The sequence below is a fragment of the Capricornis sumatraensis genome, chromosome 8 (assembly GCF_032405125.1).
Source record: "Capricornis sumatraensis isolate serow.1 chromosome 8, serow.2, whole genome shotgun sequence".
Classification (NCBI taxonomy): Eukaryota; Metazoa; Chordata; class Mammalia; order Artiodactyla; family Bovidae; genus Capricornis; species Capricornis sumatraensis.
The window spans coordinates 71,369,453-71,387,748 of NC_091076.1; the positions used below are offsets into that span (position 1 = coordinate 71,369,453).

Here is an 18,296-nt window from a genome sequence, read left to right on the forward strand (position 1 = left end):
TAAAATCAAAAGAGACTCTGATAAACAACAAGGTACTACGTATGGGCCAGGGAACTATATTTAATATCCTGTAACAAACCACAATGGAAAAGAACATGTATACATATGTATGAATCACTTTGTTGTACACCAGAAACTAATATGACATTGTAGATCAACTATACTTCAATTTAAAAAAAGGAAAAAAGAGAAACTCTGGTTACTCACAGTCTTGTCTAGTACAGACAATTCTTCTGGAACAAAATTCACACTATTCTACATACATTACATAGTAGCAGTTAAGAGGGAAGGTTCTAGAAACAAGGGTAAAGGGCCTGGAACCAGACTGCCTGGGTTTGAATCCTAGCTCTGCTACTTCTTACCTGAGTGAGTTTAGAGGGCCTAAGTTTCTTTAGCTATAAAAGAGAGATCAATAAACGAATTGAGCTTCTTGTGAGAAGTCAGTAAGAATAAGAAACTTCTTGGAGTGGTGTCCTTAATATTAGTTTAACAACTCATAGATCTATGGTTGTCAATAATGGTATTTCAACAGTGTTCTAATCAGATGCGAAATGTGTTGTAATACTTAGCTACCAACAATGGATATAAGTTTGCGAAAAAAAGATTTATAAGATTTAAAACACACACAATCTCACTAAAGTGTTACTCAGAATTTTACTTTCATAAACTTGCATTTCCATAGCGCTGAAAAGGCATAGTGCACAGGAAGTATGTTCACCTCACAGAGTGTGCCTTGGGTATTGATATGATCCTTCACGTGAATGATAGCTCAACAGAGAAGGAGAATTACTGCTTAGAGGCTATTCAAAGCACAATTATTAGTGGATATCCACAAAAAAAAACAAAATTGTATCTGCATTATTTCATATCAACAGACTAAGCCTTTCAATGTTATCTACAGAATTCAAAAAGGACAGAACTTATAAACCATTAAGGGTAAAGTTTAGATACACATAATGAAGGATTCCAAGACTGTCTTTGAGTACTCCAGTCAGGGTTAGTTAATGTATTGTAAATTACACTGCTCTGCCTATTTGACATTTCTGCTTGGAAATCTAATTGGCATTTCAAATTTATACTGCCAAAACTAATCTCTTGCTGCTGCTGCTGCTGCTAAGTCACTTCAGTCATGTCTGACTCTGTGCAACCCCACAGACGGCAGCCCACCAGGCTCCCCCATCCCTGGGATTCTCTAGGCAAGAACTGCAAATCTGATCCCTGGCCACATCCACCTAAGTTGTTTAGGACAAACATATAACAACTATTCTTGGCTTCTCTATGTCTGACAATATATATCTAACCCATCAGCAAGACCTATGAGACTTGAATTTGTCCATGTATCTCCATCACCACTCTGACAACGCTCCAGGGCACCACAGTTTTTCACTTAGACTGTTGTTTGAAAAGTTTTCTTTTAAGGGTTTTATTGCAGAAAATTTCAAATCGATTCAAAAGTAGAGGTAATAATATATGAGCCCCTGTGTTCTCATACATTCCAGTTTCCATTCATGGCCAGTCTTGTTTCTTCTATACCTCTGCCTCTGTCCTGACCCTGAAGTGAAACTAACCCCAGACATTATATCAGCAAAAAGCCTCTAAACTGGTCTGTCTGCAACTATTTCTGTACCACCACTATCCACTTATCAAAGAGCAACCAGAGTGCTTTAAAAATAAAATATATGGATACATATATCATATAATATCACCTCCCTGCTTAAAACCCTCCAACAGCTTCCCTTTGTATGTATAAATAAAACCCAAGGTCCTTAGCTGGGACTTCTAGGCCCTGTAACAGCTGATAAGGAGTTACTTCCCTGGTCTTATACCATCTCCCTTTTTCTCTACTATGACCTGGGTGCACTAGCCTTCCTTCTGTTCTATATTTCAGGCCCTTCTCGGGGCCTTTGTGCTCTTTGCTTTCTACTTGGAACATTATTCTCCTGGCCTGTCACCATCTATGTCACAGCTCCATATCATCACCTCCCCCAGTTCCAGCATACTCTATCCTGTTGTTCTGTTTTGTTTTCTTTCAGGATATTTATTATAAACTAAAATTATATGTATTCACTTATATACTTGATTGTGGCCAGCTCCCTATAATAGAATATAAACTCTATGAAGAGCAAGAGTTTTATTTTGCTCAGCACTGTATCTGGAAACAGTGCCAAGCATGTATCAGGTACTCGATAGATACCTGATGAATAAATGAATCATTCCAGGGTTCTTCCTCCCCCCCCTCGCTCCCCACCGACACATAGTTTTTTCTGACCCATCACTGCAACAGGAATTGTAATTGTAAATTGTAATTTAACAATAAAATAGAAATTCTGTAATCTCACAGGCTAAAAAAAATTATTATAGAATTAAAAATATGTGGCATATTATTGGACTGTAAAATATAAATGTTTGACAAGAAAATAATTGGCACATGAAATTAAGTCATCTTTATAATGTCAGTTCTTGACTTCATTTTATCTTTTAATCATGTGGTGTGAAGCTGATAAACCTCTGAGGTAACTTGCCAAATAGATTCAAACTTGTCTTCTAAAAACAAAGACTCCACAGACGCCACTTTAAAATTCTGCACACTGGCTGGAGGGGCTGCCTTTGTTTTGTTTTCATCTTTAAATAAAGCATTGCGCTCTTGTGGTCTGTTGCACAAGTTTTGTCTCTTGTTACATTCGTGGTGTGCACATGTCACCCTGCTGCAGGTCACTCTGTTTCACTCACATTACGGGAACAACCTAAAACAAAATGTCTAAGTGACAGGATGAGTGGGGTACACCACAGACAGGAAATGACATTCACACTTCTGCCAACACAGCAACTGTCTGCTTTACTAAATGAAAATATTTTATAAAAATAAAGGTAACCAGTCTACCTATCAGCAGGCAAGTTACAGCCGGGGGCATTTTGGTTTCCAGTACACAAAGTGGTCTCTACATCGAACACTAAAGAAGTATATTTGTTGAGAGCTTATTTCAGTCATTCCTTTTGTGAGACAAAGGTACTTTCTCTTTGACAAACACACCAACTTCCTGGTTTTTAGAGCTTTGGAATATTGCTCTTAGATACATTTGTTGCATATGCTTTAAAATATATCTAAGTGCCCTTTTTCAAAATGTACGTAGTGCTTTCACAAGGGGGGAGTTGGGGTGGAGGACAAGAGTCTGTGGTTAACTCAAAGCTACTTGGAAAATTCCTGATTATAAAAGAAAAACCAGGAGTCAAAGTCACGATTGGCAAAAGGGAAAAGATGCCGTTCTATTTGAGACTGTTATACAAATCTCAATAAACTGTTCTGATACGACAAAATGCATAGCAGATCCAGCTGGGCTGGGAGCTGCCCTAGTCGGTGCAATGTAGGCCCCCAGAGAGTCATGGCAGATGCACTCTGGGAAGTATGATCAACTGTCTTTATTCTGTGGTCTCAAATTTTGACTCCCCAGTGATCACAAAAGTGGCATAAAGGGGACAAAAGTGTTGGTCACAAGGGATCAGGAATGAAAGTGTGGCTAATTACAAAAAACCCTTCTCATCACCAAAAAAAAGTCAAAGTTCTATAAATGCTATCGAAGATGGGATGGTAGCATGGTGGCACAGAAGTGAAAAAACAAAATTCGAAACCACCAGAGTTTAGGAGGATCGATCTCAACTTGAAAATTAAATGCCTTATTTGCATATGAAGAAACTAATATGTAAATTTAATCACATGTACTTCAGTGTATGGTAAAGGCTGAGTATATCTTGCTAGGGTAACAAGAGACTCATTTATGTAAATATTCATCTTTCTGAAGCAGCTGGCTGAAGATTCAATCAGCACAGAGTTGGTCTCTAAAATGAGAAGAGTAGGTGAAAACTTTTATACGTTTTCTGAACTGACCAGTTCTCTAGAGTCTGGCCTAGGAAGAGGATTCCTCCAGTAAATTCTATGGAGCCAATATAATTACAGATGCCCAAGTTAAACACAAACCTCAGAGGACTTAACTCCTATATTAAGAAAACACAAGATAAAGAACACTCTCTGAATCCAAAGATGGAGAGTAACTAACTGCTTGATGAGAGAATGACAAGGATCATCTTTCTAACACAGTGACAGTGAAGTTCTCCAGTCTTTATCAGGGATACAACTGAAGAACATCTACTCGTGTCCTGCCCTAAGATCACCTGCTCATCAAATGGAAAACCATCCCTTGTTTGACAGATGAACTGAGCTACTAATAGCTAACTTGAGTATATGCCAGCTGTATGCAAGGCACTGAGCTAAGCACTTCACACTATTTCGTTTAACCTTCACAACAAGGTTACTTGGGTACTATTTTTTACCCTCAATTTACACATAAGAGGCGGAGGGGCTCAGAGATGGTAAATTATCTGCCCAAGATGATACAGCTGGCTAGCAATCCTCGGAGCCAGGATTCAAACCAAGGTTTGATCTGAAAGTTCATGCTCTGAATCAGTCTTTACTATGCCGTTCTAGTTTTATGATATAGTTTACAGAAGATGAAACGCAATGTCTTCCCTACAGAGCTTTTCGACAGAACAGATTTTAAAAACAGATACATAAGTGAAAGCAAAGGACAGAAATTCATTCAGATCTCGGCTCTGCTCATTCCCTTTCTGTTCCCTGACCAAGGCCACAAACAGAAAGACTTTACTGAGGGGAATGGAGAACATCTGGCTGAGAGATGAATCCAGATGGGCTGCACAGTAGAGAAAAGAACTGGGCATGATGGCAGCATTTTTAGTCTCAAAAACAGAGGAACGAATCCTCTGCTTTAAATAATTCGGGGAAGCACTCTGTGCCAATCCCTCCCAATCAAAAGCACTTTCCAAAGCATGAAATTTGTGAACTGGCAGTTTCTACTCCCGCAAAGTGTAAAGAAGGTCAACTAAGGGAAGAAAACACTTAACTGTTTTGAGATTAGAATAAATTTTTGAGGAATGTGGCCAGGGTGGTCAACCATGACTAGCAGGAAGGCTGGTCAAAATAAAGGAAGCAAAATAAAGCAACACACCTGCAAACTGCTACATGTGAGTCTGACAGACATTATTCTGTTTTACATGTAACACACAAGATGAAATGAATCATTTACTATGGGAAATCAAGTTTCATATAGAGGGTGTAATGCTTTCACTTTAACATTAAAATGAAGAAAGTAGATTTTCACGTTTACAATGTTTCTAATGCCAAGTTCTTGAGTTTGCTTGGCATTTCTGCCTAATGCCAAAACTCATAGGTAAATCATTGTGTAATACTGAAAGCACAAAATATAACCGCACAAGGTAAGCTGTTGGCATTTATGCGAAATTCAAATACACATAATTTTCCTGAACTGTTTTATATTTTTATCTTGAAGAATACTCATTTATGAGAAAACTATCAAATACATTTCATTCTCATAACAACATTCTCCCTTTCCTGATTAACTTTTCTTTGCTTATTTAGGTGTTTGATTTTCAGATTCAAGGTACTAGGGCAGCCATGTCAATCCCATTAGGTGGAAAAGAATTCATGTCCCCAATCAATGTGACCACATCACAGAGAAGGTAATTTGATAATAAAAGTTTCAAATATCAGACCAGAGGCCAAATGACTACAGAGCTATGAATACTAGCACTTACTGAAAAAGTCTGGCTAAATTCAAAAAACAGGAAGGGAAAGTCATTGTTGCTTGATGGATGACACATGGCTACAAAAGTCAAAAGCAAACTTCCAGGTAATGAGAAAAGTTTGATTCTGTAATCCTAAAGAACCTGAAATTACAATGAGAGAAAATCCAAACCCAAACATTGTATGTACTATTCTCTGTAAATAAACGATCCCCAACCCAATCCCCAACATACAGGTGGTAAGTTCCAGTGACAATGTTGGAATGGCAATGGATACCTGGAACTTTCTCCCCACCCAGCGCATATAAACTCCCAGACACATGCCTGTGAATGCAGCAGCAGGATTTTTTTCTCCATCAGCAGATAAGCAGAGGCTGGCGTATGTTAGTAAGCCAATCACTGGCAAAGGGGAGAACAGCTTATGGCTCCAGTTCTTATTCACTAACTACAACCATCAGACTATTTCAGTCCTAGCTAGTCTTCCACTTAAAACTCTGTTGCACAATGCCCAGCACAAGTACATTCAGATGCAGCTATTTACCCGTCTTTCCTACTTTTCTACAATCTGAGAAGGAAAAAAAAAGGTCTGTTTGTTCAAGGCTGAGGAACAAATTCCATCAGGACTAATCTTCCTGGTCCTTTTCCTACAGATCATAAATTAGAGGGACCCCCGCCCCACCGGATATTCCTTTTATCATTTTGAATGTTCATTTACTGATAAGATCTTGTAACTATTTCATTCTTGCCTCAAACATGTGCATCTCAGAAATGTCCAGACAGAAACACAATCTAGGATCAACAATTTTACCACTGGCCATACAATTCAACCTTCCCATTTCTAGAGATGGGGGTACATCTGAGTTGCCATTTGTGGTTTCTGGCTGACAAGCAATAATAGAGAGCTCTCCTGCCTAATGTCACCCTAGTCACCTTTTGGGGATCTCCCTCAATGTACCTAGTCATGGTGACCTTCCAACTCTGGAGCTGCAAGGGGCCTTGCAGGATGCATGTGGATTAAGCCTGGCCAGCTGGAAACTGCCTCCTGAATCTCCCGCAGGCGACCCACGTGAGTAAGGAAAGTGGGGGATGGTCACATTCACCATGGGGAGAGTGGCAAGGTAGAGACTAGTCTATGCCTACTCTGGCTTTTCCTTGAATGTCCTTGGCTCCTGCCCGTTTACTAGGTTTGGTCTTCCAGCCTCCCATCCATTAGGTAAGCTCTAACACCCTTCTCGGAGAAGGCAATGGCACCCCACTCCAGTCCTCTTGCCTGGAAAATGCCATGGACGGAGGAGCCTGGAAGGCTGCAGTCCATGGGATCGCAAAGAGTTGGACACGACTGAGCGACTTCACTTTCACTTTTCACTTTCATGCATTGGAGAAGGAAATGGCAACCCACTCCAGTGTTCTTGCCTGGAGAATCCCAGGGACGCTGGAGCCTGGTAGGCTGCCGTCTATGGGGTCGCACAGAGTCAGACACTGTGTTGCAGCAGCAGCAACACCCTTCTAAGAAAAATTTTGCTGAAGATAGTTAATATTCACTTCTGAGCTTGCAAGAGAGAATCTGATGTATCAACTGAAGTTCAGAGAATCCAACGACTTGCCCGAAGTCACACAGCTAGGTAGCAGTGGCGCACAAATGGAGGTCCAAGTCATCTGAAACCCAGGGCAGCACCATAACCCTTTATCCTAAGTTAGAGGTTACCAAAATAGGACACATTTGATGACTTAATCATCTGAAGCAACCAGCAGCTAAAAACACATGATCAGTTTATCTAACGAGAACAAAGGCAGGATTTCACTGCAAAGCCTGGTGTGATATACTGGCTCGATTTTTCATGGTATCTTGAGGACAAAAGTTTAGGTCTGAACAGGGAAATATTTAGACATACTCCCACGAGGCAAACACTTTCATGTAGTTTCTTAAAGTTGCTTCTTTTTCCTTTTTCCTTTAGTATGTTTGTTGGATATCAAACATTGCTTAAAAGAAAAAAAAGAATAAAAGAAGACCATGAAGCCTAGGCAGGAGGGCAAGCAAGTCAACATGTGAAAAGCAGTGGCTGCCTGCCTAGCCCTGGGTTCCTCTGCAGTCTTCTCTCAGATCAAAGGTATGTCTTTCTAGATGCTGTCTGCTCCCATACACACTTGACCTCCTGGATTCCAGGGATCTAAAATGTTTAGCTGTCAGTTTGGATTTCTGAAGTACTACCAAGTAATGACAGGTCAGAGCTGGAGCACCCTCAGAGAGGGTCCAGGTCATGGCTCCAACTGGTAGTAGGTGAGCCTAATTTAGCACATTTTGTGAGTCCAGCACACACATAAAATCATTTTAATTTCTGGGTACATGGAAGAGCAGCCACTCTCTCCAGCTCCTCCAGGCAGCCACTGCTCCTGGACTCACACTGAGCATTCTGGCCTCCAAATACTGAGTGTGAGCTAAGATTCAGAGACCAGGACTCGTGACATCACTGCCGCCTTCCAATCTCTGTCCCTTTGCAGCTACTCTAGCAAGTCTCAGCCTCATCTCCAACAGCCATCTGTCAAAAGTCTACCCACCCCTGCTCAGAAAAATAAAAACAAACACCCCTCTACACACCCCCGCACAAAAAACCCCTAGGTGCCTATGAAAGGAGTTGGTTTCAGGCACTTCTGATGACTGACAGTGTAGAGGGAGTTTTGTTTCCAGAAGGTGCTCTGAGGAGGAGGGGAGAAACCACCTCAGCTCAAAGGAAACCATTTCTGTTACAAGCTGAATTAATAAAACTTATCAGTGCTGTGGCCCAAAACTCTAGACTTAATACTTCTCTTTTAAAAAGGTAAAGCTTTAAAAGCTATCTGAACCAAAAACGAAATGACCTTAATGGTTCTTTCTCAGTATGTAACATGCTGGATGTACTTATGGGTCACCCAAGAGACATGACCCACATTACCTAGCACCAAATTTTAAAATAGTTGGGGGGATTAAACAGAACAAAACAAAACAAAAGGAGATTAACTCAGAAAAACTGCTCAGCATTTGAAATATCATTTCATTTGCATGATTCAACAAATGCTTTTCCAGGTATTTAAAACACACCTGCAGAAGGAATGCAAGTTGGGCTTTTAAGCACTTGGCCAAAACATCAACCCCTGCTTTCTGACAATTTCTCTCTCACTTTCACACAAAGCCTCTTGTGAGGCTCAGGGTACCGTTTACTATCTGTTGCTGTCACCTCCTGACACCCCTGTCACTGTCTCTAATTCACTCCTTACCTTGCTCCATCTTCTCTCTTTTCACCCTGCTTCCTACAACAATCTTAAGAGATTCCTTTGTTCATACAGATGAACATCCAACAGCTTTGTCCCCAAATCTCTCTCCTCCTCTTGATCTTCAAAGACTGTCACCTAGGCTCCACTTAAGCTTCTAATTCCCAGAATCCCTTTCAAAGGCACTGGATTTTTTACAGACTTGATTTCAGAAATCAAACTCCCAGTTACTGATTGCAACCCCCTCTCTTGTGACCTTCATGTTTTCACTCACTCTTCAACCTGGTGGAGACTCTAGCCCCTTGATTCCTCAATTTCTTTCCAAGTCATCCATCTCTTTTTGGCTTTTCTTCCTTCCCTAAGCAACCTAGTCCTGTGTCTTATTTCCTAACAGGTTTCCCTACCATCTGTTCTTTTTGTTCCTGACTTCCTTTCATAACACTACAGCTTAAAATTATAGTATTCTTTGATGAGACTTATTTATGATTATCTGTATGCTCCTTGAGCAGGAACAACTGCCTTGTTTAATATTCTCTCTTTAGAGTCTAACACAGTACCTGACATTAAGCAGATGTGCAATAAATATATACTGAATAAATGAAAGGCAGCCCAAAAAAATGCAAAGGAGATTATGAAATCGTGCTTCTGGATGCTAGGGCACATCCATGGCCTCAGTGACAGAGGTGTCAGAGATGACAGCAGCAACAGTGAGTTGACTCAGCTGGGCAGTTAACACCTACAAATCCACTCCCACCCCCCAATTTCTTCCCCTGCCTGCTCCAAACCCTCCCTGCTCTCAAGTCCCATTGCAACTCCTGCTTTCTTCAACTCTCCAGTTAACCTAGTCTTTTACACCATCAAGAAAATGGAGGCTAGCTGGTGTGACTGCTTCCAATTAACTTCCCTCCTCTGCAGACTTATCTCCTTTCTCTGACCTGAGAGGATGATGCATCCAGCTGTCAAAAGTCACCCTGTTCACCAGCATCCTTGACCCCATTTCCTTGTCTCCTAGTTGTATCAACTGGTCACCCTCTCTCGAGTGACTTCTCCTTAGCCCAGAAACATGCTCAGGTCTGTTCTTTCACATCCTTAAAACAAAACCCTTACTTGCTCTTATGTTCCTTTCTAAGTTCTCTTCCTTTATTACTGAAATTCTTTAAAAAAGGAGTCTATACTTTGTCTCCATTTTCTTCCACTGCAGTCATTTTTCCTACTGCCACCTTGCTTCTCTCCCACCTCTGAAAGTCCTCCTCATCCAAGTTTGCCAGTGATTTCTTGAGTGATAGATCCGAAGGACAAAAATCCTTTAGTCTTAGCTTAACACCAGTTTCTGCTTTTCATTAGCACCTAGAGCCCTGACAGGCACTAGCAAATCATGTTCTCCTTTTTAAGAGACTCATTCCTCTTGGCTTCTGAGACACTGAATCCCAGTTTGAGATCCTCTGCCAGATATCCTACCCTACCTGACTCACCTCTCTTAGAACAGACAGATAGTCTGACCATCACAGGGCTTTGAAACTCACTGACAACTAATTATACTGAAAAATCAGAATTTCCAGCTTCTCTTGAAAGATCAGAAAATCTGAACACTTATGTCCACATTCACAGCTATGAACAACTGGCCACGGCTGAGCAGTGGCTGCCCCTTTGGACTTCACATGATGGTGAGTGCTATGGAGCAAAACTGAGCAGAGTAACAGAGAGGGCTGCTGTGTATATCTGTGCTATAAGGTATGCTCAGGGAATGTCTCTCTGATAAGGTGACATTTGAGCCGAGATCTGTAGGAAGTAAGGGAGGGAGTCGTGTGGCTGTTTAGGAAAAGAATATTAAAGGCAGACCGAACAGCAAATGCAAAGGCTCTGACGTGTACTTGGCTGGTTTGGACCATAGCAGGGAAGTTAACAGCACTCAAGTGTGGTAAGTCAGTGACGTGTGGAAGAAGATGAGACCAAAGAGACAGGGAAGGGCAAGTGACACAGGTCTCAGTGTCCCCACTTCATATGGGATTCAGCTTCCAAGGCACTCCAATGGAGATCTTCTTTGGCTAGTCAAATCCAATGGACGCTGGTCAGTCCTCATCTTTCTTGATCATTTGACTTTGTTGATAACCTTCTATCTCCTCTAATAGTCTCACTTTCTTAGTACTGGTACTATGCTTTTCGTTTGTGGGCTCCTAGTCTTTTCCAACCTCTTACATATGTCATCTTTGATCATTTCCTTGTCATTTCTCTTTCTGCTCTGTATATACTCTTCTGATGTCTTCTCCAGCCCACCCTGTCCTATAAAGGATGCTCCTGACTAGTTATCTTACTGATAGATAATAAATTACATTACCCTAAAACTTGAAAGCCTAATGCAACAAAAACCACTTACTACCTCACATAGTTTCTGTGGGTTAAGAGTCCAGGAGCAGGGCTTCCCTAATTTAGGTCCAGTGGTTAAGAATCTGCCTTGCAATGCAAGGGAGACTGGTGAGATCCTGGTCTGGGAAGATCCCACGGGCCTTGAAGCAACTAAATCTGTGCACCACAACTACTGAGCCAGTGCTCTAGAGCTCACGAGCTGGAACTACTGAGCCCACAGGCTGCAACTACTGAATCCCACATTCATAGAGCCTGTACTCCACATCAAGAGAAGCCACAGCAATGAGAAGCTGGTGCACTGCAACAAAAAGAAGCCCCCACTGGCTGCAACTAGAGAAAGCCCAAGAGTAGCAACAGAGACCTAGTGCAGCCAAAAAATAAAATACATAAATCTTAAGGAGAAAAAAAAAAAAAAAAGAGTCCAGGAGCACACCAGCGGGGTGGTTCTGATTCAGGGTTTTTTTATGAGAAGGCAGTCAACTGAAGCCTAGTCTGGAGGTGGGAAGATCTGCTTCCAAAACTGCTCCCTTATATGGATATTGACAGGAGGCCTCAATTCTCTGCCATGCAATGGTCTGTCTGCTCGAGTGACCTTATGACATGGCAGCTGTCTTTCCCCTGTAAGTGATCCCAAGGGGAACAAGGCAGAAGTGCAGTGATTCATGACTTAACCCTGGAAGTGACACCCCATAATTTCTGCAATATCCTATTAGTTACATAGATCACTCCTATTTAATGTTGGAGGGAACTATACGGGATGCAAATACTGGGAGCAAAGAATCGCTGGGAACCATTGTGGAGGTACCTCACCTCCCAAATGAGTTCTCTAGCTCAGATTTATCACCAAAGCCTCAGACCTGTACCATTGGCTGTCTAAAAAAATGTCACTCAGTCAGGTCTGACTCTTTGCGACCCCCAGGACTGTAGCCCGTCAGGCCCCTCTGTCCATGGAACTCTCCAGGCAAGAATACTGGAGTGGGTAGCCATTCCCTTCTCCAGGGGATCTTCCCAACCCAGGTCTCCTGAATTGCAGGCAGATTCTTTACCATCTACTATATCACTGCAGATGGTGACTGCAGCCATGAAATTAAAAGACGCTTACTCCTTGGAAGGAAAGTTATGACCAACCTAGATAGCATATTCAAAAGCAGAGACATTACTTTGCCAACAAAGGTCCATCTAGTCAAGGCTATGGTTTTTCCAGTGGTCATGTCTGGATGTGAAAGTTGGACTGTGAAGAAAGCTGAGCACTGAAGAATTGATGCTTTTGAACTGTGGTGTTGGAGAGGACTCCTGAGAGTCCCTTGGACTGCAAGGAGATCCACCAGTCCATTCTAAAGGAGATTGGTCCTGGGTGTTCTTTGGAAGGAATGATGCTAAAGCTGAAACTCCAGTACTTTGGCCACCTCATGCGAAGAGTTGACTCATTGGAAAAGACTCTGATGCTGGGAGGGATTGGGGGCAGGAGGAGAAGGGGACGACAGAGGATGAGATGGCTGGATGGCATCACTGACTCAATGGACGTGAGTCTGAGTGAATTCCAGGAGTTGGTGATGGACAGGGAGGCCTGGCGTGCTGCGATTCATGAAGTCGCAAAGAGTCGGACACGACTGAACAACTGAACTGAACTGAACTGAAATAGCTATTATTTCTTGATGACAATGGGAACAACTTGGCCATTACTTCACAAACTATTTTGGTGAAAACCTGGAATCAGGTATAATGGCATGTCCATCAGCATGCTCTGTTAGGGAGTTCTGTGATGGAAGCAGAAGTTGGTGGAAGTAGTTTGGTGCTGGCTCTGAGTGTACTATGAAGTAAACTTGCAGATGCTGTAATGAGCATTTATTGAGTTCCCATCTTGTGCTGGGCATGGTGCCTGGCACTTTACAATCACTATCTCGCAATAACTCTATGAATAGAAGTTATTCTTCCCATTTCACAGAAGAAAGAAAGGTTTGCAGGATAACTTCCCTAAGCTTACCAATTACACAATCAGCATGACAAAGCAGGGGTCAAATTTTGGCCTGTTTCCAAGTTATGTTGTTTTGCTTTGTGTTTTGCAACTCTACTCCATGGCTTCTTTAGCAGTCTGAGTTCTTTCTTTGCCTGTTTTGTACAATTCAGGCCCACTGCAGCCTACCTACCAGGGTACTGGCAGGGTTCCAAGAAGTAACTCAAATTATCAGAAAACCAAGGTTTTATGTTTTGGTTTTAAATTAAGTAAGTTCAGTGGTACTTTACTACAACCTTACAAGTAATTCTCAAAACTCACTGGCCAAAAAATTTAAACCAGTCTGTAAAAGAAGTCTATCATCTTGCTTGTCTAACCAGTTCTTCTCTAGTTCTCTAACTTAGGCAAAGAAAATTAAATTATTTACCAATAGACACTCTCTTTTTGGGGAGGAGAACTGTGCCACATGGCATGCAGGATCAGGAATTGAACCTGCGCCCCTTGCAGTGGAAGCGTAGAGTCTTGACCACTGGACTGCTAGGGAAGACCCAGCAGGCACTGTTAAAAGTCCCTCAAAGATAGTGATCAAATAAAGATACTGATCAAACTATCAAATAAAGAGAAATAGAGAAAGGCATGTCACAAGTACGCTGACTCCTCTTTTAAATCTTCTCCTTGGTTTGCTTTACTATCCACTGTACTGTCTGATTTTTTTAAAGTCCTTGGCCAAATCCTTTTATTATATTTGTATCTGTTTCAATGCACATTACACAGCCTCCTGGCACACACAATGAAATCCAGGAGGAATGCTGTTACCAGTGCTTAGGTTCTGAGACTTACAAAAGCAGTTACCTTTTACTGAATAGTAATACTAGTGGTGATGATGAAGGAGTGAGAGGTGGGAGAGAATGAGAAGGAAGAGAAAAACACAGCAAAAGGCCAAAGTTCAAAGGACAATTTAAAGAGCTGTTAAAGAAATGGGAAAAGAGAAAGCAAACAGCAGGCAGTCACCTTAATCAACTCATATTTTATAACAGATCTCATGCTCCTTGTTTCCTACAGTCTTCCCTCTTACAGAATCATCACAGAATTGTACTACCCAATACAGATGAAAAATGTACCCTATTTTTCCTTGCAAATTTAATTTATTAAGCTTTCTTGATACCTGATCTAATTTTAATAATTTTTCAAATACACTAGATGTACCTTTTGGGATAAACTTAGAAAGAAAGCAATGACCTATAGCACCTTCTTCCTTATTTTCCAGATAGCATTCATGAGAAATCAGAGGGCTAGGGACCAAGAGATCACACAGTGGTATTTTGCAATACTCCAGTATGCAATATGAAGCAATGAGAATTCCAAATATTTGGATTTGGGAAAAGAGGAAAATATTTAAATCAAAATGATCCAAGAGTAAATTTAAATTTCGTATGTGTTTAAATGTGCTGGAGGGAAAAATGATAAATCATCACATACCTGCTCCAATACAGGAACAGTCCTACACCAGCTGCCTAGATGTTTTTAGGTACTGGCTGAGTTAGGTCACAGAACTACCCCATGATGCAACTCAGGACACAGGAAAACATAGGGAACAAAAGGAAATGATTTCTAACTGTCAGGGGCAATTCTCTTGCACAGTGATTGGAAGGAAGCAGCAATCCTTTTATCCTCTAACATGGCAACAAATAGTTAGCAAGGCTATATGTAAGTCTTGTGGACTTTTTCAGTCCTCAGGGGACCCTACATACCATAGAGGGCTACCCTTTAAATATCTAAGCACAGGGGACCACAGCATGTCTAACAGAAAGGTGGCTGAAGGTACTCTTTTTTTTTTTAAGTTTTCTTTCTAAAAAATTATAATTAATTAATTTTTATTTATTTATTTGGCTGCGCTGGGTCTTACCTGTGGCATGTGGGATCTAGTTCCCTGACCAGGGATCAAACCTGGGCCCTCTGCATTGGGAGCACAGAGTCTTAGCCACTGGACCACTAGGGAAGTCTCTGAAGGTATTCTTAAAGGTGCAGATTTTTTTCCCCCCTTTTATGGGGGCTGTGTGAATTGAGCCTGGTAGGTTACAGTCCAAAGGGTCACAAAGAGTCAGACACAACTGGGCACACATGTTTATTTATATTTACAATAAATACTGATATATGGACTAACTTGTTCTTTTATTTACTCAGTTTTTGCTTTTCTTGTATATTTCCTTTCCTCTCATCTACCATGGTAAAGAAAATATTTTCTATTTTACATGCTTATCTTAACATTTTAATAAATATATTTAATGCAGCAAATCAGTATTTCTAGTTTGTAGATATGTTTTTTCCTACTCCAGGCTGCCATGGGATGGGCACAGCAATGTGCCTTGAAAATCAATATACTTTAAAACAGCAGTTTTTAGACGTTAAGAAAATTTAAAAGCCTACACATATATATCTCACTTTTAAAGATAAAAGTTGGATCTTAGCCACATTCTAAAAACCACTAGGATGTAGGAAAGGAAAACAAGAGAACTAGGACTCACTGACAAAATGCTGATAAGCTGCAATGCCCTTTCGGTAACTCAAGACCAAACACCAAAAGATGAGGCTGGGATCAGGGGGAAGAAAACAGGGAAGTGGCTTAAGAAAAAGGATATAACCAGGCAAAAAGCTATGCATGTAAAAAATGGGAAGGTAACATGGCAGGAGTGAAAATGGCTATTTGTAAGAATGGTGGCTTTGAGGTGGCAATTTCTCTTTGCAAATATCTTTTTAATGATTCTTATCCTGTGTTTTTAACTTTAAAAAAGGATCCCAAAAGGGAAAGGAGAGGGCAGTACAGGAAAACACACCGTGGGAACACAGTCAAGCACACAGATGTTTTGCGTAAGCTGTGTTTTCAGACATCTACCACTGAAACGAGACTTGAAAAAGTCAAGCTGTCGTCAACAAGTTCTCTGAAGTGATGGGTGGGGCTTGAGAGAAAGTGAGCTGTGATGAAACCAACAATTAGTACCCTCAGGGCTGAGAAAGCCGCAGTTTCTTAGATAAGTTCCTCATTTATGAGCCACCTCTCTGCCCCAAATGCTTTGCCATCAGCAATGTTTGCTAGGCAAACAAGGATGACCCAAGCTGCCCTTCTGTCCATTTCAAGTGATCAAGGTTCTTTGTCAGCAGCACCGCAATTACTTTGCAGAGAGAGCTTCTCTCTCTGTGGTAGAAGAGAGAGGGCACAACCTACTGTATAAAAATCTGAGTGGGAAGCAGGCTGCCCTACTCCTCCCTTCTTGTTTCAATTCCAAATAAAAATGCTTATCATGTACAGAAAAATTCATGTAAAGGCAAAGATAATACAATCATTCATTTGTTCCACCGCCTTGCTTTGGCGTATTGTTAAACTTTGTTTCTGTTTAATGAGATGTATATTCCTAGGTCTACACTCTTGGCTTTTTTCGTGTGTAAGGCAATGAAAGTTCACGCACACTGCTTTATATAGTGCCCAGTCTAATACTATGTATGGAGTATTTAACAAATGTTATCTGAAAATGACAATGGAAATGATGCTAAAGACTCATGTCCACTTTGAAGGCTAATGAAGTATGAAAGTCACTCACTATAAAACTTCTGAGTAGCACTGACGTATATGCACTAGCTGTGTGCATACTCAGTTGTGTCTGACTCTTTGCAACCTTATGGACTGTAGCCCGCCAGGCTCCTCTGTCCATGGAATTCCCCAGGCAAGAATGTACTGGAGTAGGCTGCCATTTCCTCCTCCAGGGGATCTTTCTGACCTGGGAAATGACCCACGTCTCCTGTGTCTCTTGCATTTGCAGGTGGATTCTTTACCACTGAGTCACCTGGGAAGCCCAACATGTATGCACGACCATGTATAAAATAAGACAGCTAGCAGGAAGCTGCTGTATAACACAGGAAGCTCAGCTCCGTGCTTTGTGGTGACCTAGAGGGGTGGGATCGGGGTGGGAGAGAGGGAGGCTCAATAGCAAGGGTATATATGTATACTTGTAGCCGATTCACATTGTTGTACAGTAGAAACTAATGCAACACTTTAAAGCAACTATTTTTCAATTAAAAAATTAAAAACCAAAACCAAAACCTTTTCTCTGGTGTCTGTGTGTACACAGGCTGTGTATGAGTGTTCTTCTCTGCAGCCTTCCATCACTCCTGATGCAAAGAAGGGAACTTCTATTCACAGAACTTTCAACTTGCAGAGTTCGTACAAAGTTCTAGCTGGTGTTCTGTCTTGAACTTCCCTTTTCTGAGAAGTTGAGTGTGCTGGATGGGTTACCGTCCTGCATCTGCCTTCTGAGTGAGTTCACTACAAAAGATTTTAGAAACTTCTTATTCAGGCACAGTAGCCTCTTCTAAGTCTTATGTGAGCTCCCTTTACTGCTGACATGACAATGGAGCTGATAATCTGTAGGTTTATATAAACTTGTTTGGCTAAAGCTACCCAAATTGCTCATATAATCTCACTATATGGTGGAAGAATAAGAGGCAGGGTTGCAGTAAATATGGACAGAGGTAAGTAGGTCATAGATTAAAAAAGTCTTATATGACTTGCCAAAGAATTTGGACTTTAACCCTGAGGATGACAGAGATCCAAAGTTTGCATTACCAGAAAGATTCTTCTAACTTCAGCATGGAGAATGGACTGGAAGGGGTTGAGACTTAGAAAGAGGGAAACAGATGTTACTTTAGTGTTCCACGCAAGAAGGAGACAGGTAGTCAATCAGTGAGCTAACAGGAATGAAGAGAAGATGGATATCTTGGGGATATTTGTCTAGTTTATTTTTTGGTATCGATGGAAATTTTACTTAAAACTTATATTGTAAGAAAGTCTAAAAAAGAAAGATTTGATATGTGCCAATTCCTTGCAATCTAAGAATATCTTTTTCTTTTGCATCTCCTGACTCTGCAGACAAACTCTTTCCTTTAACAAATCTCATTGCTTTACAGACTCTCACCCAGGAGCATCAAAAAAAAAAAAAAAAAAGTCTTATTTACATGGATATTAACTTTTATACCACCTGCTTCTGTCCAAACTTTTCTCAAAACAGGTTTGTTTTCTTTTTCTTCACTATCTCAACTTTCTCTTGTTTTACTTTGTTAATCCTCA

General features: G+C 41.1%; 1 protein-coding gene across 1 annotated transcript in view; it reads right to left on the reverse strand.

The window, feature by feature from the left end:
* SSH2 (slingshot protein phosphatase 2) overlaps positions 1-18,296 on the reverse strand; it is a 100,273-nt gene that overhangs the window by 58,160 nt on the left and 23,817 nt on the right. The window lies entirely within an intron of this gene.